Source organism: Solanum stenotomum, chromosome 1, assembly GCF_019186545.1.
Source record: "Solanum stenotomum isolate F172 chromosome 1, ASM1918654v1, whole genome shotgun sequence".
Taxonomy (NCBI): Eukaryota; Viridiplantae; Streptophyta; class Magnoliopsida; order Solanales; family Solanaceae; genus Solanum; species Solanum stenotomum.
In genome coordinates, this window is record NC_064282.1 from 66,885,258 (window position 1) to 66,901,530 (window position 16,273).

The following is a 16,273-nucleotide window of genomic DNA, read 5'->3' on the forward strand; positions in this document are numbered from 1 at the left end:
GTAGTTATGGAACAAGGAGATTGCTACTAGAAACCTTGACTTGCTAGGCGTGGAGGTTTCCATCTCATGAGACAACATCTATATTGGGAACCCGGACTTGCTAAACGTGAAGGTTCTCTTGTGGGAATCCGAACTTGCTAAACGTGAATCTCCACTCTCATTTTTCATGTTCACTCAGTGCTAAGCTCCAACTCCCTTTTTAAACATCTTTAAGCCTTTATTTAACATTAGTTCATAAAATAGGCTTTAGGGACTTAATCCCTCATATCACATAGCTCAAAGGTTTCTAAGATGAGAATGACGAACCTACATTATGTGAGAATGACCTTTCACACAGTCATACCATATTCATAACATAGTCTAGTTTAGAGTACAATTGAGGAAACCTTTCAAGAGACTCACTTTCACTAGATTATCATAAACCTGATTCATTCATTCATCTGTGTGTGTACATATGTGAGAAAGCCTTTCACATAAACACCTTTATACAACACATATCCATACCTTGTTAAACATACACTTTGCATGCATAATAAGATGTAAGCGTACATATAAGAGTTAACCTTTCAATAGACACCATAACACATCATATTCATAGCTATATGTAGAGTGTGTGGGTGCATTTTGGTCCTCATAGTTACATAATAGCAACAACATTAATATTGAGTGCACTTTCCTTCAAGGGATCACAACACATTCACAATGTCCCCAACTCATGAGCAATTCACATATAAAGCCTTTAGGGATTCTAGACCACACACCCACACTTCATCATAGGAGACAAGGACACATTCAACATTGAATATGTACTCTTACCATGTATATGATCGCACATTCATATAGGGGTCATTCCACAATAGTACTTAACATAATCAATCATGTAGACCACACCTTATCCCTAACATTATAATTCACATTATACTCCTCATCATCAACACACTTTAAACATCATGCTAGCATTGAGGATTTCATACATAACCTTCATAGCACAACTTCATAAACATATGCATCAAATCATCAATTCACTTTACATATATTGCCTTCATGGCCATGATCTCAACATGCATAGATAGAAAAGAAGTAAACACCGCCACCATAAGTGGACCAAACCACACAACATCAATTCTCATACTATAGACTAGAAGTTAGGTCAACTTACCAATTCTCCAAGCCATGATCACCATGGATCAATCCTCAACAATTCATAATCAATTGAAATAGATAGCAATAGGAATGAACAATGTAATTTAATAACATGAACATAATTTAAGTACAATTATATAAACAAAAGGGATCAACCCATAACTTTGCCCATAAGGCCATAATTCTCAACTCATCAATATACCAACAATTCAACATGAATAAGTATAGATAATCATAGGAAACATCAATACAATCTAATCTAAACATAATTTCACTAATAGAGATCATATTCACATAGACCCACATCATAGGCCAATTTTTGAGAATTTGGGGATCATGGGTTCTTCAAGAATTCCTTTGAAAATTATCTTAAAAACCTTAATTCCAAATTAATTCATCAATAGAATGATTTAAAAAATTGTTTGACAAGGGACCCATGTTTAGATTGAAAATTGGGAATTTTGGTCTTTGAATCACTTTTGAAAATCATTGATAGAACTCCTTGAATGAGAGGTTATTCAAGAATCAAGAGTTACCATACCTTAATTATTGAAGACCCATGAAATTGAATAAGAAATCAGTTGAAAACCCATCTTCTAGCTTGAGGTTCATCAAGGTCTTCAATGGAGTTTTGAGAGAATCTATTTTTGAGAAGGAATGGTTAATTTGAAGAATGGGGTCTAATTCTAGGTTTTGGGGTTTTAACCAACTTAAAATATCCTAAAATAGGTAGAATAACCGTTTATAATAATTCCCCAAAGTACCCAAACCACCCCTCACTTAGTTGGACCTTTTAAACAAGTCAAACTTGAGTTCTATTTTCGTTGATTTCGTCGGGAAACGAGTCCGCGATGCGGGGGTGTTCCCACCAGTTTTTGGACATTAAATTTTGAGACAGAAGAGTCCGCGATACGTACCAAAAATTTTGGCCTATGGTGGAGCTAGTCCGCGACGCGGACATGCTCCCTCCACGTGCATTTTCAAGTTGCCTTGGCAGCCTGTTTGGCCAAGGGTTGGGGTCCTTCTCGGGAACCCTGAGGGTGGTCCCGGGGAGTCGTACCCAAACGTTTTGACCCTAAAAACATTTATTAAGACACTAGGGTCACCTCCACTGATTTTAGACTCCAAACAACACATAAAGACATGAACAACATACTAGAGCACCCCAGCACGTAAAAGACTAGTTTCTGAACGCCTTGGTCGTCCCTTGACGTTTGACTTCCAAACTCTTTAAAACTGACTAAAAAGGCTATTCTTCATTATTTTAACAAGTTATTAATGCATAAAACCCATGTGAGTCTCTACTTTATCCCACTTCATTTTGAGGGTTGTTACAATATCCCTCAGACTCGCTACCATATATGGAGCATACTTAGACAATAGAGTAAATTTCAAGGAATACTCTTTTACACTTATAACACCTTGCTTAAGGTTGATGAATTCTTCCACCTTAGCTTCCCTCAACTCTCGGGGAAGGAACCTATCAAGAAATGCCTTCTTAAACACTTCCCACTCTATAGGACCCGCTTCTACCGGCCTAGCATCCTTTCGTTGTTCATACCATATTTGACTAACATCCTTCAATTGGTAAGCGGCTAGTTCCGCTTTTTCTACCGAAGTTACCCCCAATGATAGCTAGCACCTTATAAACCTCCTCTATGAACCCATTAGGATTCTCTTCTACCTTGGAGCCACAAAACTCTGGAGGGTTAGTTCACCGGAGCTACCACCTCCCTATTCACTTGTGTCATCATGGCTTGGGCCAATATTAAGAAGGCTGATCTAATCTCCGCATTTGACATATCCGGAGGATCAATTGGAGCTTGCGGAGGAGCTTGGTGGAACTTCGAGAGGAACCTCTTGCTCCTCATTGCCTTCCTCACCTCTCTTAGCATTTGCTCTTGTATTAGCCATACCCTGAAAAACCATAGGGAACGGATTAGAAGAAGGACCTTAGCATATCATAACATAAGATAATAGAAAAGTATGGAAATTTTAAAAACTTTTATCCATACGATCGAAGTCTTTTAAAAATGCAAGCAAAAGTCTTTACTACACTTTCGTCTCAAACCATCTAATACAACTTTAGAATAAAACTCTTGGGACATAGCCCATATAATAGCCTCAACATAAAAATAAAAGACATAACGAAAATAGTGGTTTTTGTCCACGAAGCTATGAGGACTCACCAAATCTTCACACCCTTGCTCCTTAGAAACCTAGCTTCAAGATTGGAACTCAAATCTCCGAACCCTACATTTGATGAAAATGTAGGAAAAGTTTGTGTTAGTACAAAATGCACTAAATATGTTAGCTAGCATAATATTATAAGAGCATATAATAATGGTTAGTCAACATAAGACATAATCATATGAAAAACTTCGTGAAACATCAATAATAAGCATAAGAGACAATATCATAATCATAAGTGAAGTCTCCAACATAAACACCATATAAGCCTTACTCAACTCTTAGTTATTCATATCATCATAGAAAGACTATTCTCAAGTAACCTTAAAGCATACTTGTGGAAGGCAAGAATAGCATCCCATAATACTATCCAAGCTAATTATCCCTTTTTGGTCATCTTAATCATAGTCTATATGCAAAGTCAAGTCTTAGGCTTCCATATCATAAGAGTACTATACCCATAAGTAACCTCAAAGCATACTTGTGCAATGCATTAATAGCATCCCATAATACCATTCACACTAAGCATAACCTTGAATTCACCATATCCATACTTACTATTATTTGGTCTCATACTTAGCTTACTTCATATAGACAAGGGAACTATCGCCTTTAGTCAATCATATCATGGAAGGCAACTATAGCAACAACCAAGCTAAACATACAACATATAAGAGCACGCTTCATAAGTAGCTTCATGTCATACTTGTGCAATGTATGAATAGCATCCCATACTATTATCCACACTAAGTACCACTTTAGGCTATCATGCATACTCACTAGTTGGGGACTAGCCCCTCTTTACTATTTGCCTCTATTCATTTAAGGTACTTCTCTTCTTAGTACAAGGCAAGACATCACACATGAATGATCACGAGTTATCACTTCAAGGCTACCAAGGAATAGCACCCTACTAGGCTAGACCAAACTAATCATTTAGCTAAATTGACTTCATTATTCTAAGTCAAGTTACCATGGAGGGAATGCTATCATGCAATTCCAAGCTATTCAAGGAAAGATACAAGTGTTCATCCTAGATACTATGCTAGACATCCTATGATGCTAATGCAAGCTACCCTTAGGAGAGTATGGTTCCTCAATCCTAAGCTACCATGAAATGGTCTTGGCCTAACCAAGTCAAGCTATACATGAAGGCATTCACTACCCTTAGGAGAGTATATGTCTTCAATCCTAGGCTACCATGACTATCCCTAAGTCAAGCTACCATGAAAGCATATTACAATGCTAATTCAAGCTACTCTTAGGAGAGTATATGTCCTCAATCCTAAGCTACCATGAGATGGTCTTGCCTTACCAAGTCAAGCTATACATAAAAGGTTCACACATCACAACTTTAAGCTATTCTAGTCTAACATGCTTTGATTCATTTTAGATGATTAGCTTTTCAACCTAGAATAATTCTATGTGAGATGACCTTGCACCTCCTAGCATATTTATGCCTAACTGTGTAAGTGAGAATAGACTTTCAACAATACATATCAAGATCACATCAAAATAGCTTTGCTCTCAAAGCCCTAACATTCATGATTACAAGCCTTCCTCTCAAGGCTAGACTTCTTACAATCATCATTCGTACCTAGATTTTAAGGCATTTTGATCACATTCATCATTAGTAGGTGATTCTAGTCATAATTGATCATAAAGGTTCAATTTAAACTTTACTAATCATGATCCATCATAGAAACTAAAATCTAGTTTCATTCATGTCTATATGTTCCTAATTTGAACAACTACTACACCTGACATTAATTTTAGAAGATCACATATGAACTCACAATTTTACCTCTCATGGCATAAACCCACATGATATCAGTTCTTCCAATTACACTAGAGTTAACCTTGGAAATCACATAAATTCATCATAATATCACAATTGAATTCTAAATCAATAATAATTAGGTATTAGCCACTCAATTGGAATCATGCCCAACACTACCCACAACATAGGAAGAAACCCTAGGTTAGATTGGGTTTATCTTCACAATTGGGGGAAATCTAAGGGGCTTTATGGGTGGAAGAACCCATAGATGAATAATCTAACATACCTTGAAACAAAGCCCTTACACAATCTTACAACAATGGAGTCTTTGTTCTTGACCTAAGCTTTATTTTTTTCTTCAAGTTTTGAGTTTTCTAGAGAGAAGATTTTTGAGAACTTTGGGATCTTTTGGGGTTTTGGAATTAGTGACTTAGTTGGGGTGGTTAATGCCTTAAAATACTTTATATAGGTGTATAAAATCCATATAAAACGACCCCCACTTAAAACCAACTAACAAAGAATTTCCTAATTTGACCCTCATTAGGCAGCCATGGTGCCAGGCACCACGACTGGACCTCACGAGCTGTGGTCTTACCTGTGGTCCCTTGGGCAGTGGCTTGGCAAAATTGTCTTGGCCTCCCTCATTCGAAAGTATCTTCACGAGCTTTCCCATGAACCGTGGTCAAGACCACTGGTCGTGAAGTGACTCGTGAAGGTGTGCCACTTTGAGGCAACCCTTAGGTAGCTACTGTCTTGTCTTCACAAACCACACCACGAGCCGTGGTCCACACCACTGGACAAGGTGGTAGTCGTGGGCTTAAGGCAGTGTGATCCAAGCTTGGAACAGCCTTGTCCTTTGGCTTGGGCCTTTCCCCTTTGCGTTGGCACTTGCCTTTTAGCCTCGAGTCTTGTAGACCTCGACTAAACCCTAGATTGTCTACTAAGCTATGGAAAATCATTTTACGATTCTAACCCTTGTTTCAACCTTGAAACCTTTACGTAAAGCTCTATTCTAGTCTACTAGTTTCCCGAGCATTACAACTGTGGTCCCAGCACCACATGTACAGGGTCCTCCTCCCCGGTCTCTCAACATACAAGAGACCAAGGGACTGAGGACTATCATTGAGGAGAAGAGACTGTCATCATATGTTGTGGTGGACATATATCTTGAGATATGTAGCACCCTGAAGTCCCACAATTTCCAGCTCTTTAATAAACCCCGGGGTCCCTATCTTCTTAATTGGTTCTGGGAGTTCTACTCAGTCTTTGGAGATTTGGTACCCATTGGGAAAGAGGAAGGCTGCTACATTCAAACCAGTGGATTACGTAGTTTTCCAGGATAGGAAGCTAAAATGTGATGATGATGATATAAACTCCATTTTGAAATGCACTGACAACATTACAGATGACTACTAGAGCATGATCAAGAAAATGACTTTGGAGGATATGAAAGGTTGGTTGGCCCCTCTTTTGTTTGACAATACTCCTAGGTGGATTGAGGCAGGAATGACATGTAACACCCGGAAAATTAGTGGACTAAACTAGAGCCACAAGCTAGGGTTCTAAGACTTGATGTTTGGGAAATAGAGTTGTAGATGAGACTTTGTGTGTTTAGAATGAGGAGTTTAATTAATGAACATAAAGATATATATTAGACCTAGTAGCCTAGATGACCTTTAAGAGTTTGGTTGTGCATGGGAAGGGCAACTACCAAGGCAAAAGGGCAAGCCTAAGCCAAAGGGCAAAGGCTGCCCAACCTTGGTAGCTACTGCCCAAGGGTTCACGACGAGTGGTGTGGACCACGGTCTGTGAAGGGGTCCTTGGAGATGCCTTAGACACTTGAGGCCAATACATTGCCCCAAGTTTATGAGGCACTTCACGAGCCGTTTGCTTGACCACGGCCCGTCAAAGTGCCCGTGAAGGTGCCTTAGTGTTTTAGGGTGTTTTAGGGTCTTGGCAAGTTAGGGGAGCTACTGGTCAAGAGACCACGGACACCACCACGGACTGTGGTTCCCTTCACGGACCGTGGTTCCCTTCACGGACCGTCCAAGTGGTCATGGTGCCTGGGTCGGGGCTGCCAAGTGAGGGACATTTAGGTAAAATCCTATTCGACTAGGTTTAACTGGGGGTCGTTTTATATGTGTTCTATTCACCTATTTAGAGTATTTTTAGTCTTTAACCCCCAATTCTAAGTCACTTTACACTAGACTTAAATCAAAACCCCAAAATCCTCTCCACTCAAATAATTCTATGTCTAGAAAACCTAAGAAGAAAAAGAGAAAGAAGGAGAAGAAGAGAAGGAGGCTAGGTCGAATCCCACCATTGAAGCAAGCTTAGTAGGGCTTTGAATTAAGGTATGTTTAGATTTTCATCTATGGGTTCTTCCACCCATAGAGTCTCCTAAGGTTTCCACTAATTTGTGAAGAAGAACCCCAATCTAAGCTAGGGTTATTTCTAATGTGTGGATGTAGTTGGGTATGATTCCAAAGTGTTGGATAATACTTATTTTTTGCTAATTTTTCATCTAATTGTAATATTATGATGAAATTATGTCGTTTAAATGTTTAACCCTAGTTTTCTTGTTAAATTGCATGATTTGTGGGTTGATGCCATTAGAGGTGAACTTGAAGGTTCATGAGTGACCTTCTTGAATTAATGCTTTGGTATGGAAATTGATCAAAGTTAGGATGTCCTAATTATGAATTTAACTAGACCTAATTGATTATGATTGATCTTGGCTTGTAATGTTGAGTTTGAACTTTTATGGTCAATTACGACAAGAATCACTTAGTAATGAGGGTTATGAATAGAAAACCTTGAAGTTTAGCTATCAAGAAGATATTAAGAGAGAAACCTTGAGAGTAAGGTTATGATCAAGATAGTTAGGGAAAAGCAAATATTATTAACTATTGATGTAAAGGCTTTGAGAGTAAAGCCTAAAAGAGTATAGAAGTCTAATAGGTTAGATTATGGTTAAAGGCCTATACTCACCTAACCTACCTTATGAAAGCTTGAATGTATGAGGCGATAGAATCAATTGAGCATAGATTAATTGTCAAAGACATTCTTCCATGAGGTATGAGTGTTAAGCAAGGCTTAACAAGTAAACCTTGGGGTGTATGCTTGGATCCAAGTGGAATTTGACAATGAGATGGAGTGTCGCACAAGAAAGGATCTGGGTTCCAAGTAGAAATGGAGAACCACACCTAGTTGATGTGAGGACTATCTAAGTTCAAGGGGGAACTCTTACGTAGTANCTTTGAGAGTAAAGCCTAAAAGAGTATAGAAGTCTAATAGGTTAGATTATGGTTAAAGGCCTATACTCACCTAACCTACCTTATGAAAGCTTGAATGTATGAGGCGATAGAATCAATTGAGCATAGATTAATTGTCAAAGACATTCTTCCATGAGGTATGAGTGTTAAGCAAGGCTTAACAAGTAAACATTGGGATGTATGCTAGGATCCAAGTGGAATTTGACAATGAGATGGAGTGTCGCACAAGAAAGGGTCTGGGCTCCAAGTAGAAATGGAGAACCACACCTAGTTGATGTGAGGACTATCCAAGTTCAAGGGGGAACTCTTACGTAGTAGAGTGTGGGTTTTCCCATAGTTAGATCTCATGAGATGGGATCTTTCACGTAGTTGAGTCAAGGTTCCTAGTAGAAATCTCCATATCCATGAACTAAGACATGCTTGAGAAGCATCTCGTAGTGTTCAAAGCATTATGAACTAAGACTTACTTAATAAAGTAACTCATAGTGTTCTAAAGTATAGATGGACTTAGACATGCTTAAGATAGCATCTCATAGGGTCCATGTGAAGAAGTAACTTAGACATACTTTATAGAGTATCTCATAGGGTTCCAAGTAAAAGTATTAGTAAGAGGACCTAGAAATAATACTTAGCATGATTAGTATTATGGGATGCTATGATTACATTGCACAAGTATGACTTAGGGTTACCAAATAGAATGAGTTGAGATTGGATTGTGCCATAGTTGCCTTCCTTACTTTAGTGAGAAGGGTATTAAGTAAATAATGAGACCAAAGAAGGGTGAATATGACTAGGATGGCTTCAAAGTTATGCTTAGTGTGAAGGGTATTATGGGATGCTTTTCATGCATTGCACAAGTGTGATTTGAGGTTTCCTAGAAGTATGGTGCCCTTATGGTAGAGAAACCTAGAGAATTAAACCATGTATATAGACTATGATTGAGATGACTAAGAAGGGATACATGATTTGGGTGGTATTAGGGGATGCTATTCTTGCTTTGCACTTGTATGCTTTTGAGGTTACTTGAGAATGGTACTATTATGGTATAGATGAATAAGAGTCAATAATGATTATATGTTACTTATAATGTTAGAGTTGGCTTATTGTAATTATGAAGGTTAAGTAAGGCTATTCTATAAGTTTGATTTAGCTCTTATGTTCATATCTTATGCATTATGTTGACTTATAATGTTATCTTATCTTATTGGAGTTTATGTTATTATCTCTTATGGATATGTCTTATGTTGACTAACCATTTGAGATGTTTTATGTTGGTATGTTAGCTTTCATACTTGGTACATTTTGTACTAACGCATATTGCCTACATTCCTGAGTGCAAGAAGATTGAATATTGGTGAGTCCTCATAGCTTCGAGGACAAACCCCTTATGTTTCATTTATGTCTTTTCTTATGTTTTGGACTTTATGTGGGCTGCGTCGCAAGACTTTTATTCATGTTATTCATAGATGGCTTGAGACAAAGATGTTAGAAAGACTTCTGCTTTTATGAAATGTTTTTGGTATTATGCTTTAAAGAAAATTTTAAATTCTCCCTACTATTCTATAATCTTATGATATGATAATGCTAAGGGCTTGTATGCGACCCCTTCGGGGTCAAGTACGCCATGTTACGACTAAGGAGTGCTCTCAGGTCATGACATGCCAATAGAGAAGAAAGACCTCAATGTGGAAGCGAGGTATTGGTTCGATTTCATTAGTAGCACAATAATGCCATCCCAAAATGAGTCTAACCTTCGCAACACAAAGGCGGCCAATCTTGGATCCATCATTGCCGGGAAGCGCATTAATATGGGTGCAATTATTATATAGGAGATGACCATGAGAGCTAGGCAGTGACAAATATCTCTTCATTTTCCGGTGTTGATCACCAAGTTGTGCAGACGATCTTATGTGCCATGTGATGAGTAGAAGGATGTGGAAGTGATTCCCACATCCTCTACTAACATTCGGCGTATTAAGGTCGACTACTTAAAGGATGATGCTGAGAAGAAGAGGGAAGCCCCGGTGGATACATCCCCGACTATTGAGATTGAGACACTACCTGCACAGTTAGTAATGCCTACTCTGGCCACTGGGCCTACAGATACTTCTAGCTCTATCCCTCTATGAATCCGAGTTCTTTTACTGCTCCCCTACCTCCTAGGTCTGCTGCTAGTACTGCTGCATCTCGACCTCCACTCACCCAGGACATGCTGCTACGAATGGGGCACCTATCCCATTGTATTGATGTGCGTGCCTCCAGGCTAGAGGCTGCAGTTCCTGGGATGATTGAGAGAGCTCTCACCGCTGCTTTGACACCTCTTAGAGATGTTATTGATGCCCTCACGACCATATAATAGGTGTGTGAGAGAGTTCAGAGAGCCACTCATGAGGTGACCGTCTTAAGGCCGCAATATCAGTGTTGAGAAAAGATGTGGACCATCTGAAGACCACTGACATGTCGATGATTTTTGGGACCGTGGAGATCCCTAACGACATGGACACAGATATTCCGTCCTGTTCTGATGTGCCTCCAGTTACCACTGGAGATGAGGTTAGAGCTGATGATGCGGCTGTAGAGTCCGAGGCTGAGACTGATGAGGAGCATCTTGGTGTTCAGGAGGATACCACCTATGAGGGCCTGACTGAGGTCGAGGAGGGTATGGTAGATTCGGCCATTCATACATCTTTGAGGGATACTTCTATGGCAGGCTCCGGCGGAGCTAGTGTTGATGTTGCACCGGGCACTGATGCCCAGCCCCAGAGTGTGATCCCGAGCATTGATTCCCCGACAGACAGAGTGACTGTGATGCAGACTTCACCCGAGGCTTTGCCTAGCAGGATGACAACTTTACCTCCCTTTATGTTGTTTTTATTAATTATTTTGTTTTAGTTGCATTTGAGGACAACTGCTTTTCTTTTGTGGGTGGGGTGAGGTATTTCCATACCTACCTCTTGTGAGTATCTCTTATTTGGAATATTGGGTTTTGTTGATCTATACATGTGTTTTGATCTTAATTTTGTGGATGTTTGAGCTTGTGGCTCCTTGTTTTGAATGGAAATTGTTTTGAACATATTTTTAAAATTTCTACCACCTCTATTGTGTGTGATTGTGGTTGTTCTTGTACGAATTTAAGTATTGGTGATGATCAATACCGATGACTTGAATAGTGCTCTTAATTGAACGAAATGAATGTGTGGCTACGATGAGGTCAATGAAGTTTCATAGACAATGTGTGAACTTTTAGCATCTCATTGTGACTAGCCGGTTATCGAATGAGTCTCTTGTGATGAACATTACGCACTAGCTAGAAAGTGTGGAATTTTGTTTGATATTGGTGCCAATGCCTTGTGTGATGAGACAACCTTGAACATTGTGTGTGACGAAACCTAGAATTTACCCCGTTGGTCCGGTTGACTAAGTGAAGCAAGCACTTGAAATGATCTTAGGCAACAATTTTGAAGAGCAAAACAATTTAAGAATATACCTCTCTTGTGGCCAACCTTGTGAGATGTGTGAACCGTGCTTGAACCCTCTTGTGAAAAAATTGTGATCCCTCTTGATCCACTTACCCATAACTTTCATGAAGAGTGGTTTATTTGAATAGCCAACTTAGGCCAAAAGCCTAAGTTGGTGGTGTGGTGGAAAGAGAAGAAAAATCAGAAGTGTGAGAAATTCCCCCTTGAGTAATGGTTTTGAAAAAAAAAAAAGATGGAACCCCTCCATGTAAAAAAAAGGAGAAGAGAAAAGAAGAAAGAAAAGAAAGAAAGAATGAAAATGTTGTGAAATAACGTAGTGGAAGTAGCAAAAGAAATGGGGTATCTGGTAGTGCATTTGAAGTGGAATAATTGGGGTGAATTATTAGCATTATCAAAATGGTTAAGAAAAGGAAGAAAGTAATGTTCAGACACACTTCATGAAGGTAGCAACCATTGAGCCTAAATGACCATACCTTTACACTCAGCCCCGTTACAAGCCTTGAAAAGACCTTTGTGATCTTGAGTGAGCTGAAACGAATGTTGATTGGAAAATAAGGGCAAACCTATAGGTGAAGTCATGCATGTGTTCATCTTTGTGAGTGTGAGTGTCATATGTGATTCCGAAACTATAAATTGTTGAAGTACTTTGTGTGAATAGGGAATCATCTTTGTTGTGAGGGCATTTGAGTACCTTTGTTGAGCTTGAACTTGCATTTGAAGCAAGTATTGTGAACTTAAACACCTTTGATAATGTTGAGTCACAATTTGAATCTTTAAGTACACAATCGATCATTGCATGAGTAAGTTGGGTCTTGTTGTGTGCATTCATGTTGAGCCTTATGCAGCACTATTTGAGACATCCTTTGTGAAATGTTGAGCTCGAGTTTTACTTGAGGACAAACAAAAGTTTAAGTTGGGGGTGTTTATGAGTCCGAGATTTGGACTCATTTGGGGCTTCATTTATACAGATTTAGTGTCCTCAGATGCTTAATTTGTGCCATAAATTGATGTTAAAGCCTTGATTTTCAGGTATATTGATTGAGGAACAAAGCAAGGACACTAACAGACAAAAAGGAACAAAACAAACTGAAGAAATGAAGAAAGGCAATCCTGGTGACCGCCAAGAGCACTTGGCGAATCGCCGAGTGGATAATTTGACCGCCTAAAGTTCTAGGGTGCCAGCCCTAAGGAAAGAAACCAAGTTGGTGACAAAAAGGGGCAGTCGACAAATCGCCGAGCAGTTCCGCGATACAAAGAGACATCGCCCAAAGTTACAAGACTTGAGGATGATGAATGCCAAGGACAAAAGGTGTTCGTCGAGTTGTTCGGCGAACCCAACTTACTTCGCCTAATGGCCCTTCGTGGCTTATTTTTGGCGACTAAAAATTAGATTTTGAATAGTTTATTTAGTAAGTGAATTTATGCTGACTTAGGCAAAATTAGTTCAGAATACTTCTCTCTTAAGGTTTTCATAGTTTCTTAGTAGACTTGAAGGCTTTTTGAGATTCAATTCGGAGATTTTGCAAGTGGGTTACTGATTTTCTTCGATTTCGATCATTGTAAAGGTTAAATTACTCTTACCTAGTTGATGGCTAATCACTTTGGTAATCATTTTTACTCTTTTATGATGTTTGGCTAAAACCCCAATTCTTGGGGTGTGATCATGTGATTATGGGTTGAATTAATTTATGGGTATTGTTAATTACTAGCTTAAATGCTAAATTAAAGTGAGTTGAATCATTAATTGTGGTTTCATTTATGAACTATAGTTGCAAATGCAGTTCTATTTTTGTGTTCTTAGTTTGCTCGGGAGAGAGGTTTTAGAACTAAGATTATTTATTAATGATTTGTAGGTATTGGGTTGAATTGGGTTTAGCTCGAGAGAGTGAATCATAAACCCAATCCTACCCATCTGACATTCGTGTCAACCCTTTTTAATTTAATTCATGTCTTTTTCGATAATTTTTATTCCTATAGCTGATTAGATCATACGATACTTCTTGATTGAATTTGAACACGTACCGCTCCCTATGGGATTCAACCCCAACTCTTTGTTAGGTTTTATACTGACTAACGATCGTTTGCACTTAGAATATGATGAAGTGTCCTTGAAACGTTAATCAATATCCCCGAACTATTATAAATGGTATGTATATATCATTCGTTATACCTGTGGTATGTATATGCCCTTGCCGTTAAATTTTTAGGTTGTGTATACCCTTAACCCAAACGTAGGGACACATGGCATCATCCTAGGCTTTTATCCAATTTTAATTTATTTACCCAAAATTTTAAAAAAATTCACCCAACTATCCATTCCTAAAATACAATAAGGACCCAAATTAAAAATATTTTTCCAAAATCATCAGATAGCAGCCTCCAAATTCGTCAATATGCCAGAGTTTGAGATGATTATTCTACTGTGTGATCCAACTAAGGATTTTAACCTCAAATGCATTGTTCTCCACCCTTCAAAACATCTTGTTCTCCACCTCTAATCTGTCATTATTCTCCGTTGTTGCAATTTTGTGGAAATTGCTATTATTCTCCAGTATTGCAATTTGTGGGACATACAATTTCTTATTGCCTCAATTTCTTATGAATCATTCTCCACCCTCTACTCTATGTTTTCCAAAAGAAAACTTGAATCAGTGGAATCATTCATCAATCACTTTTGATAGCCTCCTACAGAGCTCCGACATGTTGACGGAGCCAATGCAAAAAGAGGTGTCACCCCATCGCTAGCCTAACTCATCCAAAAGACCCAAAAGACACAGAAGAACACCACTGAATTGTATCTAAAGGCAACGCCACCCTTGATGGTTCTCAGTCACGACATCGCCGCCACATCATGCCACCAAAATGATAATTGACAATGCAATTATGTGGGAAATCATCTCAGCGACACTATACGTTAAAAGCCTCAATTGGATCACAACAAGGCACAATGAATTTGGAAATTAACATTTGATGTTTAAGTTGGGTTTGGTCTTTAATTCGGGTCTTAATTGGATCTTAGAAATGAATAGTTGAGTGGGTATTTTAGGTAAATAAATTAAAATCGGATGAATGCCTAGGATGATGCCTCATGTCCCTCCGTTTTGGTTGAGGGTATGCACAACCTAAAAATTGAGTATATACATACGTAAAGTATAACGAAGGGTATACACATACCATTTCTGATAGTCTGAGGGTATATTTGTGCTTTTTTCCTTTTTTTTAAGTAGGACCAAAATATTTCAAATTCAAATTTGCAAAAGAATATTTTTCTTACTTATACATATTTATTACTACTCATTTCCATATTTTGTTAGCACAATTGGTCCTCACGCAATTATAAATTTCCTAGCTTGTTTACCTTTCTTAAAAAAAAGATTATGAAAAAATAACTTATACAAATTTATTCATTTTGTAATCTTTATTAGCCTAAGTTTGACGGTTATTGTTTTAATAATTCTTTAAAGGATCCTTAACCCTTCCCTTTAGGATAATCAAAATCTCTTACCTAAAATTACATAAATTAAGTAGATCAATAGGAGTTACTTAAGCATTATTTAGATGTCCTAATTCATTGTTTTTGAAATAATTAGGCGATTTTTAGATCCTTTTAAAACTAAAGGCAGATGAATAATATGGTTTGGGGTGGGACACCAATGACTAGACCTACTTTATATTCTTTAAATCATCTCCTTTATTAAAATTATATTTGTCATTATTGTTATCTTTCAAATCAAATATAGTTAAAATATTTCAATTTCTTAACATGTTATTTCAAGATTTTAGATATGCCAACAAGTTCAAAATACAACGTACATACATATATATGTTATGCACATAAAGGTATAAATTCTATATTTTTATATTTAGTTTTCTCTACACATGATATATTATTTTGTTATACTTTATATTATTTTTCTCATGTCTACTATCCCTTTTACGAATGTTTCTTTTTTTATTAACAATTTATAAATCCCTACACTTTAATACGCATATTATTTTACTACATATAATCTATTGTCAATTTCTCCCTACATGTAAATAAAATTAATAAATATTCATACATTTTTAAACAGCCAATATGTACATACTATATTTCATAATAAATATATTTAAGATCACAAACTTTATATGATATTTTAACATTTAGTATCATTACTATTTATTTATTTTATATTTTAGAAAACTCCATTTTGTGTATTTTCATTCAAAAATATATATATTACACATACTACTATATATTTACGCCCAATTATTATCTCATTTTATTTTATTTTCCCTTGTGACTTAATTCTATATATAAATAAAATGATGAATTTTCATATCCTTTAAACTCAATATTTATATATTTTGGATAAATTTATATAAGACACATCTATATTTTCCAACATATAAATTTGTCGTACATT